This window comes from Bos taurus, chromosome 17 (assembly GCF_002263795.3).
Source record: "Bos taurus isolate L1 Dominette 01449 registration number 42190680 breed Hereford chromosome 17, ARS-UCD2.0, whole genome shotgun sequence".
In the NCBI taxonomy this organism is placed as follows: domain Eukaryota; kingdom Metazoa; phylum Chordata; class Mammalia; order Artiodactyla; family Bovidae; genus Bos; species Bos taurus.
The window spans coordinates 46539101-46558820 of record NC_037344.1 but is presented as its reverse complement, the minus strand read 5'-3'; the positions used below and the strand labels follow the sequence as shown (position 1 = coordinate 46558820).

General features: G+C 45.0%; 1 protein-coding gene across 10 annotated transcripts in view; it reads right to left on the bottom strand.

The window, feature by feature from the left end:
* Positions 1 to 19720, bottom strand: part of RIMBP2 (RIMS binding protein 2) — a 325528-nt gene that overhangs the window by 157430 nt on the left and 148378 nt on the right. Inside the window, exon 1 of one of the 10 annotated variants that reach the window (XM_024977663.2) lies at positions 15071 to 16449. The exons of the other annotated variants lie outside the window; for them this stretch is intronic. The gene's annotated coding sequence lies outside the window, so the exon portion shown is untranslated. Of the gene's footprint in view, positions 1 to 15070; positions 16450 to 19720 lie in introns of those variants that run through there. 10 annotated transcript variants of the gene reach the window in all.

Sequence of the window (19720 nt, the reverse complement as noted above, 5' to 3'; positions counted from 1 at the left end):
TAAATTCATGAAATAAAATTAGCATATTAATCTATTTTCCATGACAACTATACAACTGCAGTAAATTAGGACAAGATTTGTGTCTAAAATGTAAGGGGAAATAATAATGGCAATAAAGATAATGAGAATATTTTTTTCCAAAATAGTACTCTACTAAAACATGACATCTTAAAAGCTGTTGGTGAGCTGATAAGGAAATGGGCAACATTAACCCTGACATTAGGAATTAATATGGCAAGGTCGTATTTTTATAACAAATCAGATTGTTGATTCCGCCTGTTTCATATTAAAGTTAGTGTTAGTCACTCAGTCATGTCTGACTCTTTGCGACCCCATGGACTGTAGCCTGCCAGGCTCCTCTGTCCTTGGAATTCTCGAGGCAAGAATACTGGAGTGGGTTGCCATTTCCTTCTCCAGGGGATTTTCCCCCAGGGATCGAACCTGGGTATCCTGCATTGCAGGCAGATTCTTTACCATCTGAGCCACCAGGGAAGCCCCTGTTTCATATAAAAGTCAATAGACAAATCACTGATTAAAAAGTATCGTTTGTCTTTTGTCTGCGCTGGTCTTTGAAACTGGTTAGAAAAATGCACCCCATGGGACTTCCCTGGTGATCCAGTGGTTATAAATCCACCTTCCATTGTGAGAGACTCAGGTTTGATCCCTAGTCAGGGAACTAAGATACCACACGCCCTGGAGCAACCAAGCTCGTGCACAGCGAACACTGCGGCTTCAGGCTCTGGAGCCCATGTGCATGCGCCCCAGTGACGGATCCCACATGCAGCAATGAAGATTCACGTGTGGAACTAAGACACGAGGCAGCCAAGTGAATAAATAAATATTTTTAAAAAGAAGAAGAAAGAAAAGTGTGCTCTAAACTTGATGGAACCTTCTGCACTGCCCAAGGTGCTGATTAGAAGATGGCCAAGGCTATTCCATTCTGTAGCAGTAGTTAATCCCTGAGTAGATTTGCAGAAGGGCTTCCCAGGTGGCTGCTGCTAAGCTGCTAAGTCGCTTCAGTTGTATCCGATTCTGTGCAACCCCATAGACGGCAGCCCACCAGGCTCCCCCGTCCCTGGGATTCTCCAGGCAAGAACACTGGAATGGGTTGCCATTTCCTTCTCCAGTGCATGAAAGTGAAAAGTGAAAGTGAAGTCGCTCAGTCATGTCTGACTCTTCGCGACCCCATGGACTGCAGCCTACCAGGCTTCTCCGCCCATGTGATTTTCCAGGCAAGAGTACTGGAGTGGGCTGCCACTGCCTTCTCCCAGGTGGCACAAGCGGTAAAGAACACGCCTGCCAATGCAGGAGACATAAGAGATGCAGTTTTGATCCCTGGGTCAGGAAGATCCCCTGGAGCAGGGCATGGCAATCCACTCAAGTATTCTTGCCTGGAGAATCCCATGAACAGAGAAGCCTGGTGGGCTACAGTCCATACAGTCGCAAAGAGTCAGACACCACTGAATCGACAACACACACACAGATTTGAAGAAAACACAGGAAAAAAGGACAACATACGTTTGGCTAGCTCCACACTACAAGCATTTGATAAAATCTAACTAGCATTAATATTACACTAATTAACACATATTGAATGCCTCTGTGTGCCAGCTTCTGTGCTGAATATTTTCCCAACATTTTCTCTTTAATATCAACAACAATTATTACCCCAATTTTAATATGTAGAATTTAAAAGTTAGGGGTTAAATAATTTGACCAAGTTATTTAAACTTTACAAAGTTGTAGTTCTGGAACCTTAACTGAACCTGTCTCTTCCCCAAGCTCTACACCAAGACGGGGAGGCTGAGGAAAAAATACCTAAATGCACTTGACTGGTGCTGGGATGTAGGAATATTGACAATGTCTGCGACTTTAGGACTCTGGGTTTATGACACCACAGTAAAAGTTCCATGGAGGAAAGCAATCCATAATCACCCCCATGGCCAGCAAACAGCTACTGTGGGCTAGCTCTGTTCCAAGTTGAGTGTATGAACAAGTGACAGTCTGTTAACCCCTTAATCTTGGGGAACACAGAGTTGCACATGGACAAAAAGAGCAAATACATGTAATTACAAAGGATACCAGATACAGCAATTCTGATTTCAAATCCCCACTCCACCTCCTACTGGCTGTGCAATCTTGGATAAGTCACAACTGCTGTGAGCTTTAGTTTCCTCAATTCATACCCACCTCCTAGGCCCTTTCCAGGCCCTAAAAATCATAATTCAGATTAAACACTTCTACAATGCCTAGCACATAGCAAGTGGTCAGAGAAAAATATCAGAAGTTACTACCATCCTATCCATTGTTCAAGTACCTTAAGTGACTTTCTGGAGTTAAAAAAAAAAAAACAAAAAAACTGGCAGAGAGACTTCCCTCATGGTCTAGTGGTTGAGAGTCTCTTCCAATGCTGGAGACACAGGTTTGATCCCTGGTGGGAGAACTAGGATCCCACAGGCTGTGGGGCAATTAAGCCTGTGCACTGCAACTACTGAGCCCTCCTGCTGCAACTAGAGAGCCTGTGAGCCACAACCACAGAGCCCGCATGCTCTGGAGCCCTCAACACAATTAGACAGAAGCCTGCATGCTGCAATAAAGATTCCGCATGCTGCCTGAAAAGATAAATGCACCCCAGTGTTCACTGCAGCACTGTTTACAAAACATGGAAACAAACTAAGTGCTCATCAACAGAGGAAGGGATAAAGAAGATGTGGTACATACACACAATGGAATATTACTCGGCCATTAAAAAGAATGAAACAAGGCCATTTGTAGCAACATGGATGGACCTAGAGAGTGTCATGCTGAGTGAAGTAAGTCAGACAGAGAAGGGGAAATATCACACAATGTCCCTTATATGATGAATCTAAAAAAAATGATACAAATGAACTTTCTTACAAAACTGAAAGAGACTCACATGGTTGCCGGTGGAGGGGGCAGGGAGAGTTAAGGATATAGGGAACATCATGTATACACTGCTATATTTAAAATGGATAACCAAAAAAACCTATTGTACAGCACATGGAACTCTGCTTAGTTTTATGTGGCAGCCTGGATGGGAAGGGAGTTTGGGGGAGAATGGATACATGCATATGGCTGAGTCCCTTCACTGTTCATCTAAAACTATCACAACATTGTTAACTGACTGTTTAGTTCAGCTCAGTTCAGTCACTCAGTCGTGTCTGACTCTTTTCGACCCCATGAATCGCAGTAGTCCAGGTCTCCCTGTCCATCACCAACTCCTGGAGTTCACTCAGACTCAGGTCCATCGAGTCAGTGATGCCATCCAGCCATCTCATCCTCTGTCGTCCCCTTCTCCTCCTGCCCCCAATCCTTCCCAGCATCAGAGTCTTTTCCAATGAGTCAACTCTTCACATGAGGTGGCCAAAGGACTGGAGTTTCAGCTTCAGCATCATTTCCTCCAAAGAAATCCCAGGGCTGATCTTTAGAATGGACTGGTTGGATCTCCTTGCAGTCCAAGGGACTCTCAAGAGTCTTCTCCAACACCACAGTTCAAAAGCATCAATTCTTCAGCGCTCAGCTTTCTCCACAGTCCAACTCTCACATCCATACATGACCACTGGAAAAACCATAGCCTTGACTGTACCCCAGTACAAAATGTTTTTGGTGTTAAAAATAAGATTCCACATGCTGCGACTAAGATCTGATGCAGCCACAAATAAATAAATAAAATTTTAAAAACAGGTAGAGAAAGGGTATAAACTAGATATGAAACTTCATGTTTGTGATTATGGAAAATGTATATAATACACAGTCCTCCTAACTTGATCATATTATCATCACTCTCATGGTTCAACAACTGTTCCTGGGCTTAAGAATAAAACTGGAAGTAAAAGTTGTTAGTGAAAGTACTGTTGAACAGCATTCTTAAGTGTTGATTTTATCCACTGGGAAAACACTTAAATTCATTTATCATGGGGTGTTCTGACCATTTGATAAACATTAATTTATTCAAGGCTCAGAATGACTCTATGAAGTAGGTGACATCATCATGCCCATTTTGTAGAGAGAAGACTGAGGCACAGCAGGTGAGATGGCTTGCCCAATGTCAAGAGAGGAAAAGGGTCAAGCAAGGACTTGAACCTAGGTAGGCTTGTTCCAGGGGTCTTCCATGTGGTGCCAGTGGTAAAGAACTTGCCTGCCAATACAGGAGATGTAAGAGACATGTGTTCGAGCCCTGGGTCAGGAAGATCCCCTGGAGGAGGGCATGGCAATCCACTCCAGTATGCTTGCCTAGAGAATCCCCATGGACAGAGGAGCCTGACAGGCTACAGTCCATGGGGTCACAGAGTTGGACATGACTGAAGCGACTTAGCACCTACCCATGCCCAGGCTTGTTCCAGAGCTTGGACACCTAAGCACTATACTGCACTGGCTTCGTGAACCAGTTGTCTTGGTGAACTCTTGCCTCTGTTAAGATACAACAGGAGAGTGCTTCTGTTGAACTCAGATTCAGCATAAAGGACTAGCAGGGAAAAAAATTCCAAAAAGCTTATTTCAGCCTCTGGTTATGGCAGCCATTAGACAAAATCAGAAACTGTAAGGGTTTCACATTACGCATCCCCTCACTATCTTGGACACAAATGACCTGTAATATTTATACTTAAGCCTCTGAAGTTTACTCCATTTAGTGAACTCTAGGATCATAAATGCAACTCTGAGCACACACCACCACATTTCATTTGAGGGCAGAGACATGATTTTATTACAGAAAAATACATCATGTGGCAACTAACAAAGTGTAAATATATCTATTTCTCCAGGAAAAAAAAAACGGAATGCCTTAAAACTTAACAAGGGATCGATCTTAGAGGTGTGGGGGTGGGGGAGTACAGCTATTCCATTAATAGCCTCACTGCTGATTTACAGGGGGAGTTTTATGATGCTATTATGACTTTGACCTTGGAAGGGTTTCTATATAAAACATTCAAGATACAAAGCTGCCCATGCAAAAGCCAGCCACATAAACCAGAGGAGGGAGATTGTTTGAGATCTTGAAAATAATGTTCCATGTCTGGCAAAACTTAATAATCATCTGGTTCCTTTGTGAGCGATAATCATAAAAGGCCACTGTGCAGGCCAGCTCACAGAAATACATTTCGCCAAGCCAGCCTCATTGCCACGCACAAAGAGGAAGCAGCACCCAGAGGCACATCAGTGGTCGCCATGGCAACCACAAGGCACCGCAGGTGAGTTTCGCTGCCCCCTTGTACTTTGGAAAGGAGCAGAGAAAATGGACAGAATTAACAGCATTGTATTCTACTCTGACTAGGGTTCAAGACCTGCTGTACTTTGGTTCCTGGCTTCAAGAGAGTCTATTTTTAAAAAGCAGGATCCTTTGATGTGTGTGTGTGTGTGTTTTAATCACCCCACAGCAGGACTCACGGTATATATATATATATATATATATATATATATGCACTCTCTCTGTCTAGATCTTCATTAAGAATAAAAAGCAATGTGACTGAGACAGCCTCTTTTTTTTACTGGAGTACAGTTGCCTTACAGTCTTGAATTAGTTTCTGCTGTACAACAACATGAATCAGCCAAATGTGTACATATATCCCCTCCCTCTTGGACCTCCCTCCCACCCCACCCCCCACCCATCTAGGTCATCACAGGGCACCAAGCTGAGCTCCCTGTGCTATACAGCAGCTTCCCACTAGCTATCTATTTTACACATGGTAAATGGCAAACCACTCCAGTGTATTTGCCTGGAGAATCCCAGGGACAGGGGAGCCTGGTGGGCTGCCGTCTATGGGGTCGCACAGAGTCGGACACGACTGAAGCGACTTAGCAGCAGCAGCAGCAGTGTATATATGTAAATCCTACATATGTAAATCCTAATCTCCCAGTTTGTCCCACTCTTCCCTTCTTCCCTGTGTTCAAATGTCCATTCTCTATGTCTGCATCTCTATTCCTGCCCTGAACGTAGGTTCATCTGTACCATTTTTCTATATTCTATATATATATGCACTAATATATGATAATTGTTTTTCTCTTTCTGACCTACTTCACTCTGTAGGACAGACTCTAGGTCCATCCATATCGAACTACCATATGACCCAGCAATCCCACTACTGGGCATATACTGCGAGAAACCATAATTCAAAAGGACACACATACCCCAATGTTCACTGCAGCACTATTTACAATAGCCAGGACATGGAAGCAACCTACATGTCCATTGGCAGATGAATGGATAAACAAGACTGCTTCTTTTCAATGCTTGCATAGGTTAAATGCACAGCCAATGGATCATGGAATTTCCAAGTAGCTCTGGAGACCTGGAATCCATTCTAGCTTTTTGCAGCATTTTTCTCTTACCATGTGTCAAAAACAAATGACGGGAACTTAGGAAGTGGAATCAATCAGGGTGCTGTCTGCAAACAGATGGCTCCTCCAGCTGGGATTCTGCAGAGTTAAGGAAGGAGCTGCTTAGGGGGTGTGGGTAGGGTGAGTGTCTAATAAGGGAGGCTCAGAGACCCTGCGCTAGGGCACCGCTGTGGGAGGGCATTACTACCCCTGTGCCTGAAGGGACAAAGGAACAAGCTGGAGCCATGTCAGGAGGGTGCGGGCCACCCAGACAGAAAAGATATTTGTTTTCATTACTGATTTTTAACAGAAAAGTTTCCATCTTCATTAGCAGCTGGTCCTCCAGCATGGTCCTGAGTAGGGTGAGTGCTGCTGGGGTGCTGGAGTCCCCTGGGTGGACTGCCTTGAGGTCACACACCCAGGCCCAAGAGGACCAGTGATCAGTGCTGGAAGACCCACCCTCTTCCAACCAGAGCTGAAGAGATGGTGTCCTCCACGTAAGCCAGCCCACTGCAGATTAACGATCCTTTATAAAAATGCTCAGAAAGAGGATGTCCTCTCTGTGGTGATTTAGACAGATGGGATGGGAGGAGGTCCAAGAAGAAGGGCATATATGTATCCTTAGAGCTGATTCACTTCGTCATACAGCAGAAACTAACTCCACATTGTAAAGCACTATGTTGTTCGGTCATCACGTCGTGTCTGACTCTTTACCAGCCCATGGACTGCAGCATGCCAGGCTTCCCTGTCTTTCACCATCTCCCAGAGTTTGCCCAAGATTCATATCATTGAATCGGTGATGCCATTCAACCATCTCATCCTGTGTCACCCTCTTCCTCCTTCTGCCTTCTGCAAGTATACCCCATTAAAAAAAAAAGTCAGATCCTGAGTATGTGTGCTATGAGGCCAGATCTAGGGGCACAACTAAAAAGTTTGGCTTCAAGTTCAAATGTCAAAGCTATGGTTCCTGCGGCATCTGATTCCCATCCTCCCAGCCCCTCACTTACATCCGTCTTGCTGCCGATGTGGGCAGCATCCACACCAAATCCCCATCACCCTGACCTCGGTCAGCAGACCGATCACATCTCCCCACCTGCTGGGGGGCTTCAAAGTCGGAGGATGTAGCTCGTGAACCGTCTCTGGGTTTTTTGTCCAAAACTATATCAATATTCCCCATTTATTTACCACTTCCACTGCCGATGGCATGCCACTTCCAAGATTAGGTCATTAAACATCTGTGGGGTCTCTCTGGTCCTCTCTCTCATCCTTGGGTCCCTCCTTCTGGGGAAAATCAGCTGTCATGAGGTAAATGGCTTTGTGGAGAGGCCCACGGGGGTGTCTGTGTCCACAAACCGGCAGGAAACAGAGCCTGCAGCAGCCAGGAGAGTGAGTTGAGGGTGAGTTCCTGACCTGCCCACAGCTGGGTTTAGTGAGCCTGGAAGCAGATCTCACCCCAGTGGGATCTGCAGCCCCAGGGGACACCTTGACTACAAACTCACGTTAGACCCTGAGCCAGGCACTCAGCTAAGCTGCACCAGGCTCTCAGAAATGTGAGACAGTGAGCGTGTGCTGCCCAAAGACATTGAATTTGGGATGATTTATTACATGGCAATAGGTGACTAACACAGCTACCTTGAGGGGACTTTGGGATGACTTATTACACAGCAATAGGTGACTAACACCTTGCTACTGCTGCTAAGTCACTTCAGTCATGTCTGACTCTGTGTGACCCCATAGACGGCAGCCCACCAGCCTCCCCCATCCCTGGGATTCTCCAGGCAAGAACACTGGAATGGGTTGCCATTTCCTTTTCCAATGCATGAAAGTGAAAAGTGAAAGTGAAGTCGCTCAGTCATCTCGGACTCTTAGCAACCCCATGGACTGCAGCCTACCAGGCTCCTCCATCCATGGAATTTTCCAGGCAAGAGTACTGGAGTGGGGTGCCATTGCCTTCTCTGACAGCTACCTTGAGGGACGATAAAAAGCTGAAATTCTCCCTATGTTCTGCCCCTGGAGCTGTGTGTGTTCATTATCATGACCTTGCTCCACACCTGCCCTCATCTCTGTCCACATGGTAGCGGCTTTGAGTAAACCCTTCAGCCCCCACGACTCCGTTTCCTCACCTGAAAAGTGAGGGTGACGCTGTCACCGATGTCATCAGGTGCCTGTGATAGATCACTAAGCAAACAGGTGTAAGTGTGTCCCAGAGACAGAGCTCAGAAGAGGGGCTGTAGAGAGTAAGTTCTCAACGACCATTAGCCTTTATTATCACCATCATTATGGTGATGGTGATTTGCTCCTGTTTACCCAGGAATGAAACGTACAAAACTGACAACACAGTCTGGATTTTCCTAGGGCCACTCTTGAGCCTTTTTTTTTCAGCTGACCAAACCCACTCGAATCCTCTCTCATTGTCTCACAGAGAATAGCTCACTAATGACATGGGAGCCATTAGCATCCCGGATAAGTCTGAAAATAAACATTTCCACAGTTGTGATCAGTTTGGACATATGGGATCATAATATTTTGTGATCACCGACAAACACACCTCTCTCTGCAAACAAACACAGCTGCCTGCTGGGTGGGGCTGTGCTTTCCCTCCTCCTGAGAGTCAGTGTGTGAATTCTCTTCCTCCCTTCCTCCCAGCGACGGTGACAGAGGGCAATAGGCCAATGGCCACATGCTGTCAGTGGCGCTCCAGCGCTCATCAAGCAGGTTTGTAGCAAGGAAGCTCAGAGCCGGCCCAGAGACCCAGGTTGAAACACATCCTGTCAACCCAGTCTGAGAGAAGAGGGAAGGGACAGAGGTGAAGTCAGCCCTGGTTGAACTCACGTCTCTGGGCCCATGTGCAAGGGGCAGCTGGCTTGATAGGAGCTCTTCCCAAATCCCAAAGGGCCATGATTTGCTTTGTGAAGAGGAGACTCTGATCTTCTGGATGTAAGAAGGAGCCTGTGATGCCACATTTCTAGCCACCTTCCAGGTCAAAACTTCCCCTTGCTGAATGTTGATATATTTTACCGTTAACATTAAATTTTTTTTCAAATAACTTGCTTATTTGGTCATGACACTGAAACTGCCAAGTAAACCCGGCATTCTCTTAACAACTACGATTCCCATTCGCTGAGGCGGGGCTTCCTCGGTGGCGCAGGGGTAAAGAATGTGCCTGCCAGTGCAGGAGACACCGGAGGTGTAGGCTTGATCCCTGGGTCGGGAAGATCCCCTGGAGAAGGAAATGGAAAACCATTCGAGTATTCTTGCCTGGAGAATTCCAGGGATGGAGGAGTTTAGTTCATGGGGTCGCAAAGAGTCAGACTTGACCGAGCACACACGCATCAGAGTAGACCATGTGCTCCACACGGCTGCTGGAGCCTGATTTACACAGGACTCGGCAGGGTTTGGGGATCAAGGATTCAGGCTTGGAAGTCTCACTACCCTGATATTAACAAGGGCTTAAATTTCAACTCCATTTGTTTTCTTTCTCCACCCCTATTCCAGGTTTGTTGAGATATAATTAACATGTAACACTGTGTAAGTTTCAGGTGTAAAATGATGATTTGCTCCATGTACAGATGTAATGAAGTGACTACTAAATAAAGTTAGTTTACACCTCCATCACTTTATGGCAAATAGATGGGGAAACAGTGGCTGACTTTATTTTGGGGGACTCCAAAATCACTGCAGATGGTGACTGCAGCCACGAAACTAAAAGACGCTTACTCCTTGGAAGGAAAGTTATGACCAACCTAGACAGCATATTCAAAAGTAGAGACATTACTTTGTCAACAAATGTCCATCTAGTCATGGCTATGGTTTTTCCAGCAGTCATGTATGGATGTGAGAGTTGGACTATACAGAAAGCTGAGCACCAAAGAATTGATGCTTTTGAACTGTGGTGTTGGAGAAGACTCTTGAGAGTCCCTTGGACTACAAGGAGATCCAACCAGTCCATCCTAAAGGAAATCAGTCCTGGGTGTTCATTGGAAGGACTGATGTTGAAGCTGAAACTCCAACACTTTGGCCACCTGATGAGAAGAGCTGACTCATTTGAAAAGATCCTGATGCTGGGAAAGATTGAGGGCAGGAGGAGAAGGGGACGACAGAGGATGAGATGGTTGGATGGCATCACTGACTCAATGGACATGGGTTTGGGTAAACTCCAGAAGTTGGTGATAGACAGGGAGGCCTGGTGTGCTATGATTCATGGGGTCACAAAGAGTCGGATACAACTGATCAATGGAACTGAATTGACACCTCCATCAGTTCAGTTCAGTTCAGTCACTCAGTTCTGTCTGACTCTTTGTGACCCCACGGACTGCAGCACGCCAGGCTTTCCAGTCCATCACCAACTCCCAGAGTTCACTCAAACTCATGTCCATTGAGTTGGTGATGCCATCCAATCATCTCATCCTCTGACATCCCCTTCTCCTCCCGCCTTCAATATTTCCCAGCACCAGGGTCTTTTCAAATGAGTCAGCTCTTTGCATCAGGGGGCCAAAGTATTGGAGTTTCAGCTTCAACATCAGTCCTTCCACTGAATATTCAGGACTGATTTCCCCTAGGATGGACTGGTTGGATCTTCTTGCAGTCCAAGGGACTCTCAAGAGTCTTCTCCATCACCTGATACAATTATCATTTGTGTGTGTGTGTGTGATGACAACATTTAGGCTCTACCTTCTAAGCAACTTTAAGTCTATGTAACGCAGTATAGTTCACTCTGATCACCATGCTGTACGTTAGATCCTCTGAACTGACTCACCTCGTAGTTGGAAGTTGGTTCCTTTGACCACTTTCACCCATCCCCTCCCCTCCAGCCCCTGATGACCACCTTTATTCTCTGTTTCTATGAATCTGGCTTTGTTAGATTTCACGTATAAGCAATATCATACAGTATTTGCCTTTCTCTGGCTATTGCACTTCTAACATGACTTTCCCAAGGTCCATTGAAGAAGTGAAGTGAAGTGAAGTCGCTCAGTCGTGTCTGACTCTTTGTGACCCCATGGACTGTAGCCTACCAGGCTCCTCTGTCCATGGGATTTTCCAGGCAATAGTACTGGAGTGGATTGCCATTTCTTTCTCCAGGGGATCTTCCCGACCCAGGGATTGAACCCGGGTTTCCTGCATTGTAGACAGACGCTTTACCGTCTGAGCCACCAGGGAAGTGGCAGGATTTCCTTCCTTCTCGGTGACTGAATGCTATTCCACGATACAAATACATCTTCTCTGTCCATTTATCCATCATAGACACTCACTAATTCTACCACTTTCCAACTACATGACCTTGAGTGAACTACCTACCTGCTCTACACCTCAGATGTCTCGATTATAAAGTAAAAAAGGATATTTGCTTTGGAGACTGGTTCATAGATGATCCACGTACAGAAATCTATGCAGAGCACTTACACAGCATGGCAAACATAAAGGAAACATGTTCTTAATATGGTCAGTGTACCCACTTTATGGAAAGAGAAACTGAGGCTTGGAGAGGGATAATTTGCTTAGGGGCAAAGAGCAGATACCCAGCATCCCAGGAACACAGACACAACTCAGTGCAATGTCTGAGGCTTTGTTAATGCAGGATGTGAAAATTATCCCTCTCATAGGCAGGCTAGTACGCTGTCCTAAAAGGAGAACATGATTGCAATTGAGGTAGAATTTCTATGCTCCCTATTAAGTTCAGTGAACATGTAAAAAAACTCGCATGTTCCAGATTTAATCTCTCATTTTTATCAGGTCCCTCCCTTACCTTCATCTCCATTTTTAACTTCACTGCAGATTTATTTTGAGGGAGGAAGCATCTAACCCAGGGTTTCCAGCCTCAGCGGGACTGAGATTTGGGGCTGGATAATTCTTTGTTGTGAGGGACTCTCAGGCGCCATGCAGGTACAGGGCTTTCACCTGCATCCCTGGCTTTGATCCATTAGATGCCAACTGCACCCCACCACCACTACCCAGTGGGGACAAACAACACCATCTCCAGACACACAGCTGAATGTCCTCCAGAGACAGAACGGCTCCCCCGTGGCTCCACTTTGAGAAGCAGGAATCTAAGCTACAGCAATAGCCATTCCTTTCATCACCAAACTTGTCCTGTCCTGGATCCATCACAATGAGTCATGAGAGCAACTCATAAGCTACACTGCTCTACACCAAATGTAAACCTGCTTCCAAAAGAAGTGTGTTCAACTGGTATAAATCAACCTCTTAGACTCTGCCAGAAATATCTCATCACTTTCCCTGCACTGGCTCTAAAAGCCCACACTGAAATTTTCTTCTTAGGGATTGAATTCTGTCCCCACCCCTAGTACCCCCACTGCCAATATTCATAAGTTGAAATCCTTCCTAAACTTCAGAACGTGACTGAATGAGGAAATAGGGTCATTGCAGGTATAATCAGTTATGTGATGATGAGGTCATTCTGGAGTAGTTTTCTCCCTCCTCCAACCTGAGTGCTGCCCTTATAAAAGGGGGGAAATTGGACACAGACATGGACACGAAGAGAATGCCATGCGAAGATGGAGGCAGAGATTGAGGATAGTGGATGACCAAGCAGACCATCGGCAGCTGGAAGAGAGGCTGGACCAGCTTCCCCTCCTCAGCCTTCAGAAGGAACCAAACGGGCCAGGGCGATCTTGGACTGCTAACCCCTAGAACTGTGGGAGGGAAAGTTTCTGTTATTAGAGCCACCAAGTTACAATTCTCTGTGTCACGGCAGCCTTGGCAAATGAACATCCAAAGGCACTATTTTCCCAGAGTCTGATATATTTTAGGTCTTCATTAATTTCTCTGAAGTCTCAACCCAAGGGTTCACTGAACATATTTAGAGAGGCCAGAGCTAGTTCAATGTGGTCAAAAGAGAAGTATGGAATCAATAGTTGTTTGGAGGTCTTGGGCCTTTCCTGGTGGTCCAGTAGTTAAGAATTCACCTTCTAATACAGGGGACACAGTTCAGTCCCTTGTTGGGGAACTGAGATCCCACAAGTTGGAGGACAATTAAGCCCTCATGCCACAACTACAGAAGTCTGCACACCACGATGCACACCCCACATGCCGCAACCAAGACCCAGTACAGACAAATAAATGAATGTTTTAAAAATCCAAGTAGGCTTCAAAAAACTTTTTAAAAAATTAGTTGTTTGGCAGCCTGACCAATAGAAAACAGGTGTCCCAACCCTAATCATCATTTTCTTCTTTATCTCAGACGTTTTGAAGCTTTTACTTCCTTGGATACAGAGATCCCTGGGGTCGGTCCTTCTTGCTTCATCAGTTGCAATTTTTCCAGCAAACCGAATGCAGAAAACAGATTTATATAATTCCCAACTGATCATTAAATATAAGTGGCTATATCGGGTAGCTCCAAACTACATCTCAAATCTCATTTTTCAGTTAAGGGATGAACATTCACGAAATATAATTCAAAGTTTCAGAAAACAGTGGAAGCCAGACTAGTAAGGTTTCTATCCTGTATTCATTTTAAAGCTGACTTCTCCACACAACCTCTTACTTTATATGCCTGTTAAATAGACTTTAGAATACGATCTTGGGGACATCCCTGGAGGTGTAGTGGTAGACTTTGCCTTTCAATGCGAGGGGTCCCCACATATCCTTTTTTGGGGAACCAAGATCCCACATGCTTTATAGCCAAAAAACCAAAACAAAACAGAAGCAATGTTGTAAAAAAAATTCAATAAAGACTTAAAAAATGGTCCACATTTTAAAAAAATCTAAACAAGAAAGAATATGATCTTATATTCTCCAGAATTGGAAAGTATCTTACATTTATCTGAATTTATCTTTTACTAATAACATTTTTTTTGCTGTAACATATGTAATTATTACAGTATATGTGCTCACTGTAGGAAATGTTTTAAGTTACATGTAGAAAAGTACAAAATAAGACCGCTGAAAACTATCAAACTATATGAAAGTGGTGATACCTCTATCTGTTAAAGGAAGCATCAAAGAAAACACAGGTGGAGCACACACATCCTCAGTTTGTAAACGTCATTAAATTTTACTCCTCCTCTTTGAACCCAGTATATCCCTGTGTGGATGCATGGTAAGTTGCTTCAGTCTTGTCCGACTCCTTGCAACCCCATGGACTGTAGTCCACCAGGTTCCTCTGTCCATTGGATTCTCCAGGAAAGAATAGTGCAGTGGGTTGCCACGCCCTCCTCCAGGGGATCTTCCTGACCCAGGACCAAACCCATGTTTCTTACAGAACTCGGGTCTCTTGCATTGCAGGCAGATTCTTTACCATCTGAGCCACTAGGGAACACCGAGTATATCCCTAATACTCTATAAAGAAACATCTGTGCCCATCCAAGCATTGAATTTTATTAAATTACTTCAAAGCTACCCTCCAAGAAACATAAAGTGCTTTAGCCACAAGGAACAGTAATTCTACAAAATCCTTGAGAGAGCAGGGTTTAGTTTATAAGAAACAGAAAACCAACTGAAACCAGCTTAATCGAAAAGGAAGATCATAAGCTTATGTAACGGGAATTCGGAGACGGAGCGGCCTTCAGGGCTGACTTGATCCAGGGCCCCACCCTGTGACAGCCTGCTTCTCCTTGCTCCCACTTATCCAATCCACCCTCCCCCCAAATCAAGAACAGTCAGCAAAACATCTTTGTGCAATAGCATCCAAAGGAAGCAAGAGGAAGGGTACCTCTTGAAGCCCACTCAGAAGAGAGGAAAACCTTTTCTAGAAGCCCCCCTGAAAGTCTCTCCTCACCTCTGATTGGCCACAGTTGTATCACATCCCCTGTCGGACCACCGCCTCAGGAGGGCTCGGGGCAACTGTAAAACCAGGGAAGCTGGACCCTGGCTGCAGGGTGGGTCTGCAGACGTAGAGCATGTGAGCCGCCTGGGAAAGCAGCTCGGCAGGAACAAGCAGGGCGGTGGGGGTGGAAATGGATGTTAATAAGCAACCAGGTGTCGTGTCAATTCCACAGGAGTTGTCTGGGTCTGACAGCTTGTCAGAATTCCACTGGGCACCTTCAAGAGTGCAGGGAATTTGAAAGGCAGAGGAAAATCACTGGGCCAGGAGTAAACTCACAGCGCATTTAATAAAATCTAAACAGAAATCTCTGACAGTGTAACCTGCAGTGACTGATGGCTGATGCAGACAGCTTTGGACTCTGCTGATCTAATCTTTCTGTCTCACCCTAGACTAAACTAGAAGCTGTAAACCCATTCACACTGCATAAGAGGCATCATTGAAAAAATGTTATCTTGTATTTCATTCTAAATCGAAGAGGGTTTTTCAAAACCCATTTAAAAGTCTTCAGTGCAAGTGACACAAAAGGACCCACCCAGTGGATTTTGTATTTCCAGAGCCCTTTAAACCAAGGTACGTTTTTCCTCCATGAAGAAGTGAATTGTCAGGCACTTGAAACACTTTCGGAGGCCCTCACTGCGGCTTTTCCTCAACAAGATATCTGGGTGGCATCTCGGGCTGCCAGTCCAATAATTAGCTTGTACATGAGGAAGTTAAATTGGTTCAAATACAGAATGCAAGCAAAGATCAAATGTGTGTCTGAATGTCAACGGGGTTGAATTTCCAGATCAAAAGTTAATAGGAGAAGGTTTGGGATTCGTCTCCAATTATTAATGAAGTTGTTCAAAGGGATGAACCGAGGAGCTACCCGCGGAATAAAATGTGAAAATGGTAACTCATAATTGAGACTGTGTTGTGAGCTTTCATATTTAATGCTAATCTTCTTGGAAAGGGTAAGCAAGTATACCTTACTGCAGCCAGGGCTTTTTGGAGAGCAATTTTTTTTTCCCCCTGGTGTTACTTAAACCAGGTCAGCTGTTTCAAACCCATGGTTAAATCATCCCATGTGCAAACTAGTTTGGGGGGCGTCAGTACAACTAGCATCCTGCCTGCATTATTGTAATACCATCTCTCCCTTCACCAACAGAGCAGGTAGGGCTCCTTTGAAATTTTAAGTCGGCTTACATCATTTTTCCATTGAAAACCCTGCAGTGGTTTTCCATTTCAGTTCTATAAAAAAGCCAAACTCCTACAAGATTAACAAATCTCTGTATGATCTGCATCCTTGGACCTCATTTCCTGCTACATTTTCCCCCTCCTCCCAGCTCACTCTGCTTCAGACGCACCTGCTGTTCCTAAAACACGCCAGGCAGTCTCTGCCTCAGGGCCTTTGCACTGACTGTCCTTCCTACTTGGGAAGCTCTTCTTCCAGACATCCATTTAGCTAACTCCTTTACCCTTCAAGTCTTTGCTCATATTTTATCTTGTCACTGAGGCCACTCTGCCTCCTCTTTTTAAAAACACATTATTGACCAGAGACACAGCAACATGTTTTTAGAGAGTGATTGGGCTTCCCTGGTGGCTCAGCAGGAAAGAATCTGCCTTCCCAGGCAGGAGACATGGGTTCAATCCCTGGGAGATCTGGAGAAGGAAATGGCAGTCTATTCTAGTAGTCTTTCCTGGGAAATCTCATGATCAGAGGAGGCTGGTAGGGTACAGTCAATGGGGTCACAAAAGAGTCGAACATGACTGAGTAACTAAACAACAACAATTAACATCACCCAGTAAGCCACTCTCGTGCTTTTTAATTACGTATTCTTTTTTCCATCTGTTCCCAGTGGAATGTGAGTTCTGTGAGAGGCACATTGTTCTGCTTGGTCTTCTACCGCACCTACAGTAGAGCCTGGAAGAGAATCGAGGCTCACGCTTGGCACCATAAAGGAAGACACAGATGCTTGCCCCTACACCCAGAATCACATGAGTGCTACTACTCCTGGCACAGAATGGTACCGGTATGTCATTTGGTGACTCAAATCTCATTAGCAGCATTGGCCTCAGTAACCTGAGTTCCAAATATTGACCAACTTTTTGGCAAAGTCCCAAGCCAAAAGTTAACTTTTCCTTAGTTTTCACTGTGCCTTTCTGAAAAATTCAGTATAAATTAAAACTGTGCAAAAAAAAAAAAAAAAAAGAATCAAAGCCCAATAAATTGTAGCAAATTAAATAAACATGGAGATCAACTGCCTCATCTTAGAAAACCACCAATCCGTTTCCCACTCCCTTGATATCTGTAGGATAGCCTGCAGTTCCTTCCATAGTGTTTCTGCTAATGTCTGAACAGGTATTTCCTCCTCCCCCTCTGTATTTTTTGGCTTCAGAATGTATATGGGGCCTTACTCTGTGTATCTTTCTATTTACTGGAGACACATTTGTTCACACAGCAGCACAAAAGTTAATACGAGAATTATAGTTAATGAAATAAATGGAAACCATATATTTCTGGGTTGTAAACACACAACACTCCAACTTGGCTGGAAAAATGGGAAGAGGAAACAGATTCACTATCATATTTGATAAGCTTTTAAATAATATTGCTTTTACTCTCAAGGAGGAGGAAGAAACATCTGAACACTCTTACTGGAGACAATGTACTTTCTGTCCAGCAGTCTGTCAAATACCAGTTCCGATGAGAAGCTTGTGGTGGAATCTATCAATGTTAAAGAGTTAAATCAGTAAACTGCCCACTCCTATAGCTACACCTAAACTTGGGTAGTTAGAGCGGGGATCAGTGTATAGAACAAGAGAGAAGAGAAAATATTCTTAGTGCAGAAAGAATTTGGGGGAAATATAAAAAGACTAAAAGGAGTGAGTAAAGCTGGTAGAAAGATTTGTGACCACAGACAACAGAAGCAAGCTTATGGTTGCTGCTGCTGCTGCTGCTGCTAAGTTGCTTCAGGTGTGTCCGACTCTGTGCGACCCCATAGATAGCAGCCCAATGCAAAAGGAGGTGGGGGCGGGGGGTAAATTAGGAGCTTGGGATTAACAGATACAAACGACTATGTATATAAGAGATAAACAATAAGGATCTGCTGTATAGCCCAGGGAACTATATACAATATCTTGCAATAACCTATAAATGCAAAAAACCTGAATTATACATATTCTTTTTTAGGATCACTTTGCTATACACCTGAAACTAACACAACTTTGTAAATCAACTCTACTTCAAAAACACGTTTCTAGACCTGGAGTTTTCAGACAGGGGCTCTGGCACACAGGTGCCTACGTGTAAGCTAGGGTCAGCTGTCCTGCAACAAATCTGTTACTAGTAATAAAGTATGTGGGCATTTCTCACTTTGTTTCTTTTCTTAAAAATTGGGGTTTATAATTCACTATATTATGATTCGGAGGCAATGGTACCCCACTCCAGTACTCTTGCCTGGAAAATCCCATGGACGGAGGAGCCTGGTAGGCTGCAGTCCATGGGGTCGCTAGGAGTCGGAGATGACTGAGCGACTTCACTTTCACTTTTCACTTTCATGCACTGGAGAAGGAAATGGCAACCCACTCCAGCGTTCTTGCCTGGAGAATCCCAGGGACGGGGAGCCTGGTGGGCTGCCGTTTATGGGGTTGCACAGAGTTGTACACGACTGAAGTGACTTAGCATAGCATAGCATATTATGATTACCAGTCACGTGCATTCCGATATCCTGGGGCGGGGGTGTTGTCGGGCAGTCAAGCCCATCCTCTCTCCTCAGCTCCCTGTTTGACTCTCCAATAGGGGGCGCTGGTGAGGCAGGAAGGATGGAGGAGGGTTTTCTGTCACTGCTGCTCCTGCCCTGGCACTTAACTGGAAAGGCGCAGGTTGTTCCGAGAGCAGCAGTTGGCGCCTACTTGAAGTTCTGCCATCATTACACCTCCTGGGGTTCCAACAAGAGCCAGCCAGCCTCCCCCGCCCCCGCCCACCTTAAGCTCTGGGTCCCGTCTGCCATGCCTCTGAATTTTACTATTAGCCACTCAGCATCTGCCTTTCTGCCTTTGTCGTCCTCTAATACTTGGTTAACAGTTCTGCTTGTATGGCTGTATATACGTATAATTCTCTCTGCTAAAGTAACTGGCGTGTCTCTGTCTCCTGACTTGAACCTGAATGAACACTGTGTCTTTCAAATAAGCCTCTGTCTCTCTTATCTGTGCCTTGGAGCTATCTTGTCAAGATCACCTGCCATATGTCAAGGAAGGGAAACAAGAATGGATGTCACAGAAATGTCGTCCTATGCCATGCAGCCTCCAAAAGCTTTCCCAATAATTTGAAATCTCACATCTCCCTCCTTTGCACGTTAGTCAAATTTCTTTCCTTTGCAAGCAACAGAAATAGCCTTAGGCTACGCTAAGCTAGAAAGTAACTTTATCGGAAGGATGGTGGGTCTCAAAACACCCAGAGCCAAGTTCCACAGCCAACCCAGCCAGAGGGGAAACCCGGGAGGTACCAGGGGACCCAGAAACAGGAGCTCAGGAACCTTCTCCCCAGAGGGCTGCTAGTCCCTGCTTCAACATCCCAAAACCTTCCACTCCAGACTGTAAATTCCCAGGAGCCCAAATCTGATG